The sequence below is a fragment of the Pimephales promelas genome, chromosome 7, assembly GCF_988280905.1.
Source record: "Pimephales promelas chromosome 7, fPimPro1.hap1.1, whole genome shotgun sequence".
Classification (NCBI taxonomy): Eukaryota; Metazoa; Chordata; class Actinopteri; order Cypriniformes; family Leuciscidae; genus Pimephales; species Pimephales promelas.
The window spans coordinates 12,914,502-12,927,248 of NC_142775.1; the positions used below are offsets into that span (position 1 = coordinate 12,914,502).

Below are 12,747 nucleotides of genomic sequence, written 5' to 3' on the forward strand. Positions count from 1 at the left end.
CGAGACCGAAGAGAGTCGAGTCCGAGTCGAGACCGAGACCAAAGAGAGTCGAGTCCGAGTCAAGACCGAGACCAAAGAGAGTCGAGTCCGAGTCGAGACCGAGACCAAAGAGAGTCGAGTCCGAGTCAAGACCGAGACCAAAGAGAGTCGAGTCCGAGTCTAGATCGAGAGTAAAGAGAGTCGAGTCCGAGTCGAGACGAGACCAAAGGGTCAAATCCGAGTCGAGACCGAGACCAAAGAGAGTCGAGTCCGAGTCAAGACCGAGACCAAAGAGAGTCAAGTCCGAGTTGAGACTGAGACCATAGAGAGTTGAGTCCAATAACATAGAGGGTTGAGACCGAGACCAAAGAGAGTCGAGTCCGAGTCGAGACCGAGAATATAGAGGGTCAAGTCCGAGTCGAGACCGAGACCGAAGAGAGTCGAGTCCGAGTCGAGACCGAGACCGAAGAGAGTCGAGTCCGCGTCGAGACCGAGACCATAGAGAGTCGAGTCCGAGTCGAGACCGAGACCAAAGAGAGTCGAGTCCGAGTCGAGACCGAGACCAAAGAGAGTCGAGTCCGAGTCAAGACCGAGACCAAAGAGAGTCGAGTCCGAGTCGAGACCGAGACCAAAGAGAGTCGAGTCCGAGTCGAGACCGAGACCAAAGAGAGTCGAGTCCGAGTCAAGACCGAGACCAAAGAGAGTCGAGTCCGAGTCGAGACAGAGACCAAAGAGAGTCGAGTCCGAGTCAAGACCGAGACCAAAGAGAGTCGAGTCCGAGTCTAGATCGAGAGTAAAGAGAGTCGAGTCCGAGTCGAGACGAGACCATAGGGTCAAATCCGAGTCGAGACCGAGACCAAAGAGAGTCGAGTCCGAGTCAAGACCGAGACCAAAGAGAGTCGAGTCCGAGTTGAGACTGAGACCATAGAGAGTTGAGTCCAAGAACATAGAGGGTTGAGACCGAGACCAAAGAGAGTCGAGTCCGAGTCGAGACCGAGAATATAGAGGGTCAAGTCCGAGTCGAGACCGAGACCGAAGAGAGTCGAGTCCGCGTCGAGACCGAGACCATAGAGGGTCGAGTCCGAGTCGAGACCGAGACCAAAGAGAGTCGAGTCCGAGTCAAGACAGAGACCATGGAGGGTCGAGTCCGAGTCGAGACCGAGACCAAAGAGAGTCGAGTCCGAGTCAAGACCGAGACCAAAGAGAGTCAAGTCCGAGTTGAGTCTGAGACCATAGAGGGTCGAGTCCGAGTCGAGACCGAGACCAAAGAGAGTCGAGTCCGAGTCAAGACCGAGACCAAAGAGAGTCGAGTTCGAGTCAAGACCGAGACCATAGAGGGTCGAGTCCGAGTCAAGACCGAGACCAAAGAGAGTCGAGTCTGAGTCAAGACCGAGACCATAGAGGGTCGAGTCCGAGTCGCGACCGAGATCAAAGAGAGTCGAGTCCGAGTCGAGACCAAAGACGTTGGATAACCTAAGGTTGGATGTCAAACCAGACATATTCAATAATATGTAAAATATTTGGTGGCAACAATAAATTATTATTTATTACTCTACATTATTTGATGAAGAAATACAGTAAAAACAGTAATATTGTGAAATTTTATTGGAATTGTTTAAGCAGCAAATTAGCATAGAATGATTTCTAAAGGATGATGTGACACTAAAGACTGGAATAATGATGTTGAAAATGTAGCTTTTCCTACTCTTTAATACATTAAAATTGAGACAATGCCAAAAATGCTTTCAAAAAGTGTTAAATATCTTCCATGCAGTGAATTTCTCACGGACGACTTTATTCTCATTGGAAGGATTCTACAAAGCACATGGGTTGTCTCATAGGATGGATTAGTTCTACATGAATTCAATTCTAACTCTCTCTCTCTGTTTGCAGAATTGAAACAGGTGTATTTTGACCATAACTCTCAATCATTCAAACCTGCTGTATTCCCTGCATGCTCAGGGGAATACCTGCTGCTGGCTTCATGCAGAACATTCTCTGATCCACAGCAGACCCTCCATGCCTCATAGAACTTATTTCATTTTTTTTTTTTTTATTATTATTTTTATAATTTAAGACGGCAGAAAGAGTACAGCTACAATTAATTCATGACTACAGCAGGCTGATCACTCATGTATTACGGGCTCCTGGGGTTTGGCCTTCAAAGGCGCAGAATTACTCAGTGGGAGAGCTTTTGATAATGCAAGCTGAAATATTTTCTGTAAAGATGTATAATTGAAAATGTCTTGATATTGTGCTCACTATTCCATGCACTCTAACAATGTGAGTTTCTCATGCTTTGTTTAATTGTGCCCTGTTTTGGTTTAGTGCTCCACCCACATCCTACTCCCGTAAAGCAATAAGATGGGTGATATCAGCCGTGGAAATCTGAGATATGGGAAATGCAAAGGCAAGGTACATTTAGCTTTACAGAGCTTTTATAATGTCAAGATTCTGTGTTAGCTTACAAGGCTTTAAGTAATAAGAATATTTCCAGTCTGTGAATGAGACTAGTTGTATTATGCACAATTCATTAGTGAATGATTCAGTAGTTTAATTCTGGTATGAAACATTCATGTCCATCAGACTGTTAAAATTGGTAGTGAATGCTATTAACTTTACAATTGTGTAGAACATTTAATTGCATTTGGTATTTTTGTTTAGACTAGTATCCTCATAAAGAGGTAACAAATAAAAAACACACAAAAATGTTCATAAATGACTTTACAGACTATAACAAGCCTGTAAAGTGTTGACATCTGTTCATAATACATTTCTAGAGCACTGGTAGGTATATAGCAGTATTAAACCGGTTTCATTTCGTGGGCTTCTGCTTAAATTTTATGACTTGAGTATTAAATTGTGAACTGAAGAATTACTTGTCATTATGAGTTTTCTAAAAAAAAAAAAAAAAAAGCAAGTAAGTGAGACCCATGCCATGCGTTTAAGAAATGAAGCCACGTATCAAAAAAGTACCAGATTCCTATGTGAAATAATACAATTCCCACAATGCCTGTATCAAAAATCAATGTGATTAAGAAAGTAGACATTGTGGGCTGTGAGCTAATGAAGCCTCTAAAACATTAAATAGGATTTATAATAGCAATTAACCAAATATCTACAGTATGATCCGCCTGCCTAATGCCCCTTCTGTTGGCATACATCTTTTAGGAAGAACTTGCTCAGACTTCTTTAATCAGATAAATTAACTTCTCCTGATAACATCACATCTGGAGGAGTCCTGACTGAACTGCAGCTGACAATAGATTTTGAGGCCAGCCAGCAAGAATGAGCCTGTAGATTTGATCTTTTACCCACCCATCCTTTGAAGAGATTATGGTAAGTAGAATGTAGTTATACATTCAAGACACTGCAAATCACAATGCCTGGTGCTGAGTATTACATGCACACTGTGTAATATTCATTAATCTGAAATCGGATGTTCTATGCACAGACATAAACTCCCATGGGGAAATATGCTGAACATTTTCCTGTAACAAATAGCTGATATTTTTTCTCCACCATCAGTCAAGTCAAGTCACCTTTATTTATATAGTGCTTTTTGCTATACAGATTGTATCAAAGCAGCTTCACAGTGATAACATGAAAATACTACAACAAAGTTTGTTTGTAGAAGAAATTGAAATTTAAAAATCAGTGTTCGAGGTAATGTGTTACAATATTGTTATATACAATATAGTTTGATTGCTTTTTCAAATAATACGAACAATAATATCCTAGTTAGCCTATTTCAGATAAGACGTGCATTGCTTTTATTATATTTTTACAAATACAAAAGTTAACTTTGTAACATATACACTCAGCTAAAGGATTATTAGGAACACCTGTTCAATTTCTCATGAATGCTATTATCTAATCAACCAATCACATGGCAGTTGCTTCAATGCATTTAGGGGTGTGGACCTGGTCAAGACAATCTCCTGAACTCCAAACTGAATGTCAGAATGGGAAAGAAAGGTGATTCAAGCAATTTTGAGCGTGGCATGGTTGTTGGTGCCAGATGGGCCAGTCTGAGTATTTCACAATCTGCTTAGTTACTGGGATTTCACGCACAACCATTTCTAGGATTTACAAAGTACAAAGAATGGTGTGAAAGGGGAAAAACATCCAGTATGAGTCAGTCCTGTGGGCAAAAATGCCTTGTTGATGCTAGAGGTCAGAGGAGAATGGGCCGACTGATTCAAGCTGATAGAAGAGCAACTTTGACTGAAATAGCCACTCGTTACAACCGAGGTATTCAGCAAAGCATTTGTGAAGCCACAACACGCACAACCTTGAGGTGGATGGGCTACAACAGCAGAAGACCCCACCGGGTACCACTCATCTCCACTACAAACAGGAAAAAGAGGCTACAATTTGCAAGAGCTCACCAAAATTGGACAGTTGAAGACTGGAAAAATGTTGCCTGGTCTGATGAGTCTCGATTTCTGTTGAGACATTCAGATGGTAGAGTCAGAATTTGGCGTCTCGCATTGAAGACTTGGAAGTAAATGCCCACTGCTGTGAGTGGATTTTGCATATTATAATGAGTTTTACTTTTGACCCGGTTTGTCATCACGAGGTGTCATCACCATGTCATACAGCTATGTGTGTAATGCGCGAATCGGTGGGCGGGGCTAAACCAGCAGTGTCGAAGTAGGTGTTGATCTTCTTCTGTGGGGGTGGTGCTTTATCCTCTTTGACGTCATAGTTCCCCCACTTTGAAAAACGATTTGTTTGCTGAGGCTGGTGTCAATAAAAGCTTTTATTGGACTAACAAGGACGTTTTCAGTTCTGCAACTTACACGATATTCTTATAATATGATGAACTCTTACATGTCAAAAGCTCAAGGAAAATTTGATTTCTCAGTTCATCACCCCTTTAATGCATCCTCGCTGAATACAATTTTTCAATTCAGTGTTTTTTAAAAAGGTCTTTCTAACCTCAAACTTTTAAATGGTTGTGTATCACAGTTTCCACAAAAACAAAATACGAGGCAGCACGACTGTTTTTAACATTGATAATAATAAGAAAGGTTTCTTAAGCACCAAATCAGCATTTTGAATGATTCCTGCTGGATCATGTGACTGAACACTGGAGTAATGATGCTGAACATTAAACGTTATTGTCACAACAATAAATTACATTCTAAAATACATTAAAATGGAAAACAGATATTTAAAATTGTAAATAATATTTCCACTGTATTACTGTTAATGCAGTCTTGGTAAGCTTAAGAGACTCATTGTCATGATTCCTGTGTTGTGTTTTCCTTGTCTTGTGTGGACTTTAGTTATTTTCCAGGTTTTGTAGTCCTTTGTAGTTTTTCTTGTTTATAAGTTTCCCCAGGTGTCTCTGATTTACCACGCCCCCTTGTTCCCTCGTTTAGCTTGTTTGTCTGTGTATTTAAACCCCTGTGTTTCAGTTGTTGGGTGTCGGTCGATGTTTCACTGTAACATTGTTTCTAGTTCTGAGTCTTGTTTCTGAGTTTTGTTCTGAGTTACTGTTTCTAAGTTTCTTTGGTTTCCGTGGATTTCCCTTTTGTTTGCCTATTATCTTTATTAAACCACTGTGCTTGCATTTGGATTCCTCCTTGCCTCCTCATCGTTACACTCATTTATTTCCAACAATGTAATTAGTTAGTATTTTCTTTAAAGAGTAACCTAATAATGAGCTCAATAATCAGCTGACTTGCCATTGAGCTGTGTTTTCTCTGCTGATGTCTAGAAAAATTACACATCAGATAGTAGGTCACTGACAGCAAGGAAAATGAATGCTAAATAGAAATAATAAAATGCAACAGCAAAATGGTTGAGAACGATATCTAAATAAATAGGTCTATCAAAAGGTAGAAGATCATCCATTCTTGTAAACTTCAGTATTCTGGCATATGTTCATTTGTCAGTTAGTAGAAGCAAAATTAGGTAGACGGGCAGGTTGCTTGATGTGCCTTTATCCTTGAAAACCATAAACAAAACTTTTCAAGATAACTACATTTCATCACTTAATGTGAACAAATGTGTTCAGTGCAGTGAATTATTGGCATAAAGGTGCCAAAAGCGATTTAATTGTTATAGCACACAGAAAATGTCCTTACTTGACCGATATCTCTGAAATGAGTGTCCTGGGAAATCACACTTGTCTGTGTGACAACCCCAGGCTCCGTGAACAGCAAAAAAAAAAGAGTCACACTTTTTTTTTTTTTTTGCCAATCAGAAACACTTTTCCACATTAATCTGATATTGGGTCTGTTCTGATTTCAACCTAACATCTAGTTGTTTTTGTTGAAATTACATAATTTAATATTCTATATTAAATGAATTGAAGAGATGTGTTGGCCCGTAACTTTATTCACAGAGCACATGCAATATTCCTGCCAGGATGTTCCTCAACTAGATGTGTTTCTGTAGGGAAGACAAGCAGTCTGAATACCAGACGCCATTGAGTTGGCCTGACCATAGAGAACGACAGGATTTTGCATGTGAAGCTGAAAGACCAGCAGATCACGGTATTCAAGGTGTTCTGTGGTGCAGCTGCTGGAGTCTTTGTCAGAAGAAGCAAGTCAGAAGAGCGGTGATTATGGTCCATGTATACTTTTGAATTACCCACCCTTGAGAACATCTAGACACACTATAAGAACTCTATTAGTATGTCCACTACCAGTTTCTACATGGAAAATATTACCCCAAAGCCCCCACCATTACCGCGACAGCAAAAAGAAGAAAAGAGAATAGAACAAATAACTGAATAGAGCTCAGCAGGAAAACTATTCTTGGCTAGACTTCACGTTGCTAAAATGGGTCCATGATAAATGCATTTCAGGAAAAGAAAGGCATCGATCCATGAGAAATTACCCAGATAAAGGAATTATACTTCCTTGAAAAAGGCTTCATCTCAGCTGTGTGAGTGCTTTTTCAATTGTCCAGAGATAACTTGCCAAGAGAAGTAGCATAGAAATGTTATGGAATCTTGACAATACCTGCTTAGTACAGAAAGTTGAACAACTTACTTCACAGTGACTTCCCGCTGGATGCGTTCTGGCTCCACATCCCCAAACTTCCCGCACACCGAATGTCTTGGGCAAGTGCCAGGTTACTGTTTTGTCAGTTGCTGGGAAAGGCTCCAAGACAGCAGATTTGCTGTTTGTATACTTTCTGAACTCATGATCATTCCCAGCTCTCCCATATGGCGTTTGGGATCACTGAAACCTCCCATACAGGGAGCACAGGGGCATCTCCTCCTTCACACTCCCTACTGTCATGGAGCACGAGAATAGCTCAGGGATGCCATCATCAATGTTAGATTACAAGCCGAGGTTAACTATCTTTACAGTTTATTAGCCATGTGGAGCTCCATTATAGTTGTCACAGGCAACTGGACTTCCTGTGATTTCCTGAAAATCCCGTCCAGTCAGTGTAACATGCCATGATTAGGCTATGCATAGGCATTTTCTTTTTTTCCTAATAGAAAATGACCATCATTAATTAAGATGGTCAATTAATTAATTAAATTCAGTTAATATCAGATTTTATTTGTATAGTTCATTCATAATTCACCTTTGGCTAAGCCCCGCCCCCCCAGTTAATGTTGCTACATCCGTCAAACTTCATCTGGGCTCTGCATGGCTTATGCTGTAACAGCTTCCTGCTGAAATGTTATCAAACTTTTATAAAGCAGCAAATAAAGTGTCCGATAGAAGTAGGCAAAAGGGGCTGCAATATGCGTTCGAAGGCTATATTCAAGACATACAGGAGAAACGCAAGAAACAACAAGGCATCCAAAATAGAGGCAAAAGCAACACGTTAACGTTAGCGGTCACAGTCAAAAAATGAACCACCATATTTCCTACTAATCGAGACGGAGGCTGGGTCCATACACTCTCAGAAAAAAAGGTACAAAAGCTGTCACTGGGGCTGTACCTTTTCAAAAGGTACACTTTTGTACCCAAAGGCTGCATATTGGTATCTTAGTGGTACATTTAAGCACCTAAAATGTATTAACAACTAAAATGTACTGAAATTTACATATTAACACTTAAAATGTACATATTAGGACCTAAAATGTACATATTAGGACATAAAATGTACATATTAACAACTAAAATGTACTTTTTAGCACCTAAAATGGACATATTAACACCTAAAATGTACATATTAGCACCTAAAATGAACAAAAGTTTACCTTTTTGTAGCTTTAGCTTTTGTACCTTTTTTTCTGAGAGTGTAGGCTGGGACTAATAATATCAGGGAGCAACACTGTTCATGCAAAGCTGGGAAGGTCTCTATTCACTTCTATAATCGTTATTACAAAGCAAATGGACTACATGAGTATAACGTTGTATTTATTAGCAGCGTGTGCTAGCGTATCAACAACCGGGATGAGTACCGAAATCATAACCTAAAACATTATAAAACGGTCTAACTAGTATAACTTCACACTCACAGTAAGGTTAGAAGTAAAAAAGATGTGCTTGTTGATCTTTGTGGAGTTTAGCTGACTGAGGACATCCACACAGTTTAATCCAAAGATTAAACCGGTTTTGGGAAGGGAAAAAACGAACACCCCCTCCAACTTCTCTGGGAAACGCATATCTGTGCTACAAATGGCCGAGGCACAACGTTTAACCATATTTTGGATAAAACTACGACGGTAATAGCCTGCCGAGACCAAAAATATGAGACGCCTGTGTTGAAAGTCAATGGAGCGCTGTGAAAAAGTGTCTGGCCTCTGTGGGAGCTTGTTCTTTGCTGCGCTTTGATTGGTCAATCTATATTCTAGGGCGTGGCTTAGCTAAAGGTGAATTCCATGATTAAATGAGTTACATAACACAAAGTTGGGGATCAGTGGGATTTGTTTAATGTTTTTGAAAAGATGTTGGGTTGTTTTAACCCAATTTTGGGTAAAATATGGACAAACACAACTATTGGGTTAAAATTGTAATTTAAAAGTGTAACCCAATGGCTGGGTTTGTCCATATTTGAGCCAAAATTGGGTTAAAACAACCCAGCATTTTTTAGAATGTGCTCACCAAGGCTGCATTTATTTGAGAATCAGAATATCAGAAATAGAGTAAAAACAGAAATATTGTGAAATATTATTACAAATGATTGCGATGCTCATGTTTACAAGTCAGCGTCATTATACTAGTCTATTGGTTCCCATTTTACTGAATCTATATGACAATTCAATGCAATGTTTGAGTGGTGGATAATAACTATATATCGTCAATATTATAATATCAAGCTACCATAAATGAATCTGCAAATTTTACAAATCGATTTGCATTATAGCTTGAGGCAAGAAAAATAAACGAATATCAAAGACATGTTAGGTAGGCTATTCTAAAATATGATTTTGTATATATATACAATATGATATACAATAGAATATACAATATGATATACAATAGAATATAGAATATGATCTTATATATTTACTTGCAAGAATGTAGCCCCTACCAAACTGGTACATGCCATTTAGACATAGGCTTTCATTTCATTTTTTTTTTTTACTAGAATATCGTTTACTAGCTACCAGATTGATAGTTCACTACTCTACTATCATACTTGATTCATGAAGATAAACGGAGGATAAGATAGCTTCTTTAACATAGTCAGGCAGACAAAAAACAAAAACAAAGAGATATGCACGCAATACACTAGTCAAAGCATGACAGCCAAGTCCGCATCGGTCGGGCACCCTCCTCCTCCTTCAGCGAAAAAACGCTGGCCCAATGTTGACCCCTGTTCTGCCTTTAACGCGATCACTTTCTCTTTTGCTTTGCTCCGATAAAACCTTTCTTGTTTTTCTGTGCTGCTTCGGCCATGACTAACATTTGGCACGCACGTCCGTTTTTAAGGAAGTGGGGGTGGTGGTGGAAGTGACATATATGACGTAAAGCAGTCAAATTTTGTTGTTCTCTTTGTTTCTCCGGTTACTACCCGAAACCCGAAGTTTAAAAGTACGATGAAAACCGCTACAGACCCCCTCAGGCTATGGCAGACGTGTCATTCAACCTATTGTAATTTGATGTACCATCACAAGAGACTTGGAAATATATTATGAAGGTTGAAAAGCTACCTGGTGTTACTTTAATTGAATAGACTACACTCACTGAATTGATTACAAAAAGTCTATGTCTTTATTGTTGAAATAGCCCATATACTACATGCATCAGATTGTGGACAAAAAACAATGTGCTGAAATTGCTGCATTTTTTTATTTATATTTTATATATGTATTTATATATTTGTTTTTATATATATTAATATTAATATTTTTATTTTGTCGTGCTCCATGTAGCTATTTAATTAACAGCCCTGCAAATAATTTCTGTCATTTTGCCGTTTTAAAAGTAGTGTGTTATTTTCAACATTCTTTCACCCAATGGAATGAGTTTGGTGCAAGGCAATATGGAAGACAAGTGGAGAGTTTAAAAATAGTCTTTGTTTTGGCAATTGAATTTGGTCCCACTATCATGGAGAAATTACACCTCTAAAGTATAATAATAAAGTCGAAGCAACTTGTTCTATTATGTTCTTTTATAATATAACATTATACAACTTCTTAAAGCAAAATGAGACATTTACATCCCCACTGTCTTATTTCCTTTGTAAACACAGGATGCTCACAGTGATAATCAGCACTCTGTTGGATAATGCACATCCATGCTACTGTAGGCTGTTAGGCAGTTTGTAAGTGATTGCTAGTTTCAAAATGTGAGCTAGCTCACAATTATGACCTTTTCAAAGATGTCTTGCTAGTTCATGGTGATCTCAGTGAATAGAAGGATAAAAAAAGAAATTTTTTTGTTGGAAAGTGAAACTTTGCAGACACTGGCTGACTGAAAAGGTCAATAAAGTTGCTAAATAGTGCAGCTGATCAAAGGCTAATGTCTTTCCGCTTCTTTTTCCTTATTGTCACCACTGTTTAGAGGTTGGGCTTTCTCTTTTTGCCGGTCCACATGCATCTGGAGACTTTGCTCTGTCTCCAGGAATACAGCTTTTGTAGAGAACAAGGCTCATTTGTCAAACAATGTTAGCGGCTCCCTGGCAAATGTTTTACCCTTTTATCTTTGTTCAAAAGGAGATTTGCTGTCGCACTTCCATATTTAAGCTGTCATGACGCTTCTTTTTTTGTAGCCTGCACTTTGTGAGGCAAGTTTAAACAAGAGTGGTGGCTTAGAAAAATAAGAAAGCAATTTGCTGTTCCAACAAATGGCTGAATTACGAAGATCCACACTGCAGGCGTGTACATTGCTTTGAAGTGTCAGGGAATTGACAATGCTCTCTAGAGTGTTGGCCTTTTTTCTTCTCGTTGAAAGAGTTTGTAACATCTCAAGTGATTATCCAGCTTCATGTCGCTGTATGAATCTCTAATGACCTTGGAATCTCTCATGGCTTTATGTTAGCAGTCTGCGCTAACTGTATATATTCAATCCATTTAAAGCACTTAACTGGAGACATTTTTATTGGTGTTTAAAAAGACTGCCATTCAATTATTTGTTATTTGTTGTGAGGATTGTGCCACTTAACATTTGTTTCAATGTAGTCTCAAAGTAAATGGCAACATAGTGTTCTGAATAATAAAATATATATGTATTTAATTAAAAACCTATTAGCAGAATGTTATGACATTTCTAGCATTTCAGTAGCTATTCAGTAAAGCAATGCTTTCTGTTATGCTTGATTTGAATAATTTGAATTCATTTTTTTTATTGAATTGCCTAATATGCTAATTGAAAAAGTTTAAAGTCCCCGTGAAATCAAAATTGAGCCTATTTACTTTGTTAGCGCATATTACTAGTCTTGTGGTGAACAATTAATCTGTGCAAGTATATATATATATATATAAAATGTTTTACCATGGTAATCTTGAATCAAAATCTAAAAAGTTACTTCTGGTCTGGATTGGTGTCTTTTTCTGATGACGTAGGTTTGGCGCCTTGGGTTTGGCGCTTAACCACTCCCCTCAAACCGTTAGTTTGCTATGAGCGATAGATGGAGAGGAGGAACGCTAGAGTAAAACCCTGCCTTCTGTTCAATATTCCGTTTTACTTGGAAATACGTCACAGCGCTGAAGAAAAGTCGTTTGCAACTTCCGGTTCACAGGGACTTCACAGGTGGGGTATGTGATTTTCTTTTTTGACCATTTTTTTTTTTCAAAATCACTTGAAATCCTATTCCTAACCCACTTACAGCCACTGAGTTAAAAACACTGAAATAAAAATGAAGCAATTTAATCATCTGTGTAAGGGGCAGGACTCGGAAAAACTGCAGCCAATCAAATGTGTCAATCAAATGATCGTACCATACCCCCCTCCCCCATCCCCTTCATGCGCATACTCAAAGCTCGTGACCCAGTCGCAGTAAATGCAAGTCCTCCCGTTACAGAGAGAGAGTTGCGCGTCCATGTTCTTCGAATGGGTGGAGTCAGGGCCAGCGCTGGAGGAAAGAATTAAAGGTGCAGTGTGTGATTTTCAGCGACATCTACTGTAGCGGTTCGGTTGCGAGTTTGCACTAAGGGCTGAGCCCACTGCTCACCCCTCCCTTTTGAAGAAGCTACGGTGGCTAAAACGGTACAAACATCTCGTCGTCTGAGACAGCAGAATAGCCAGAGTAAGCCAAGAGTGTGTAACATTGTCATTGTTTCTGTACCACAGTCCATTATAAACCACCTCATGGATAAAGTTTACAAAGCCATAGTCAGGTGAGGATCAAAGGTTTTAATATATAATTTAAAGGGATACTCCACTTTTTTTTTGGAAA

General features: G+C 39.1%; 1 long non-coding RNA gene across 1 annotated transcript; it reads left to right on the top strand.

Moving 5' to 3' along the window:
• The first annotated feature begins 2,176 nt into the window (after positions 1-2,176).
• Positions 2,177-5,275, top strand: LOC148978312 (uncharacterized). The gene is made up of 3 exons (XR_016169396.1): positions 2,177-2,394; positions 3,151-3,318; positions 3,894-5,275. It is a non-coding gene; the product is annotated as an uncharacterized LOC148978312 (long non-coding RNA).
• Positions 5,276-12,747: the final 7,472 nt, after the last annotated feature.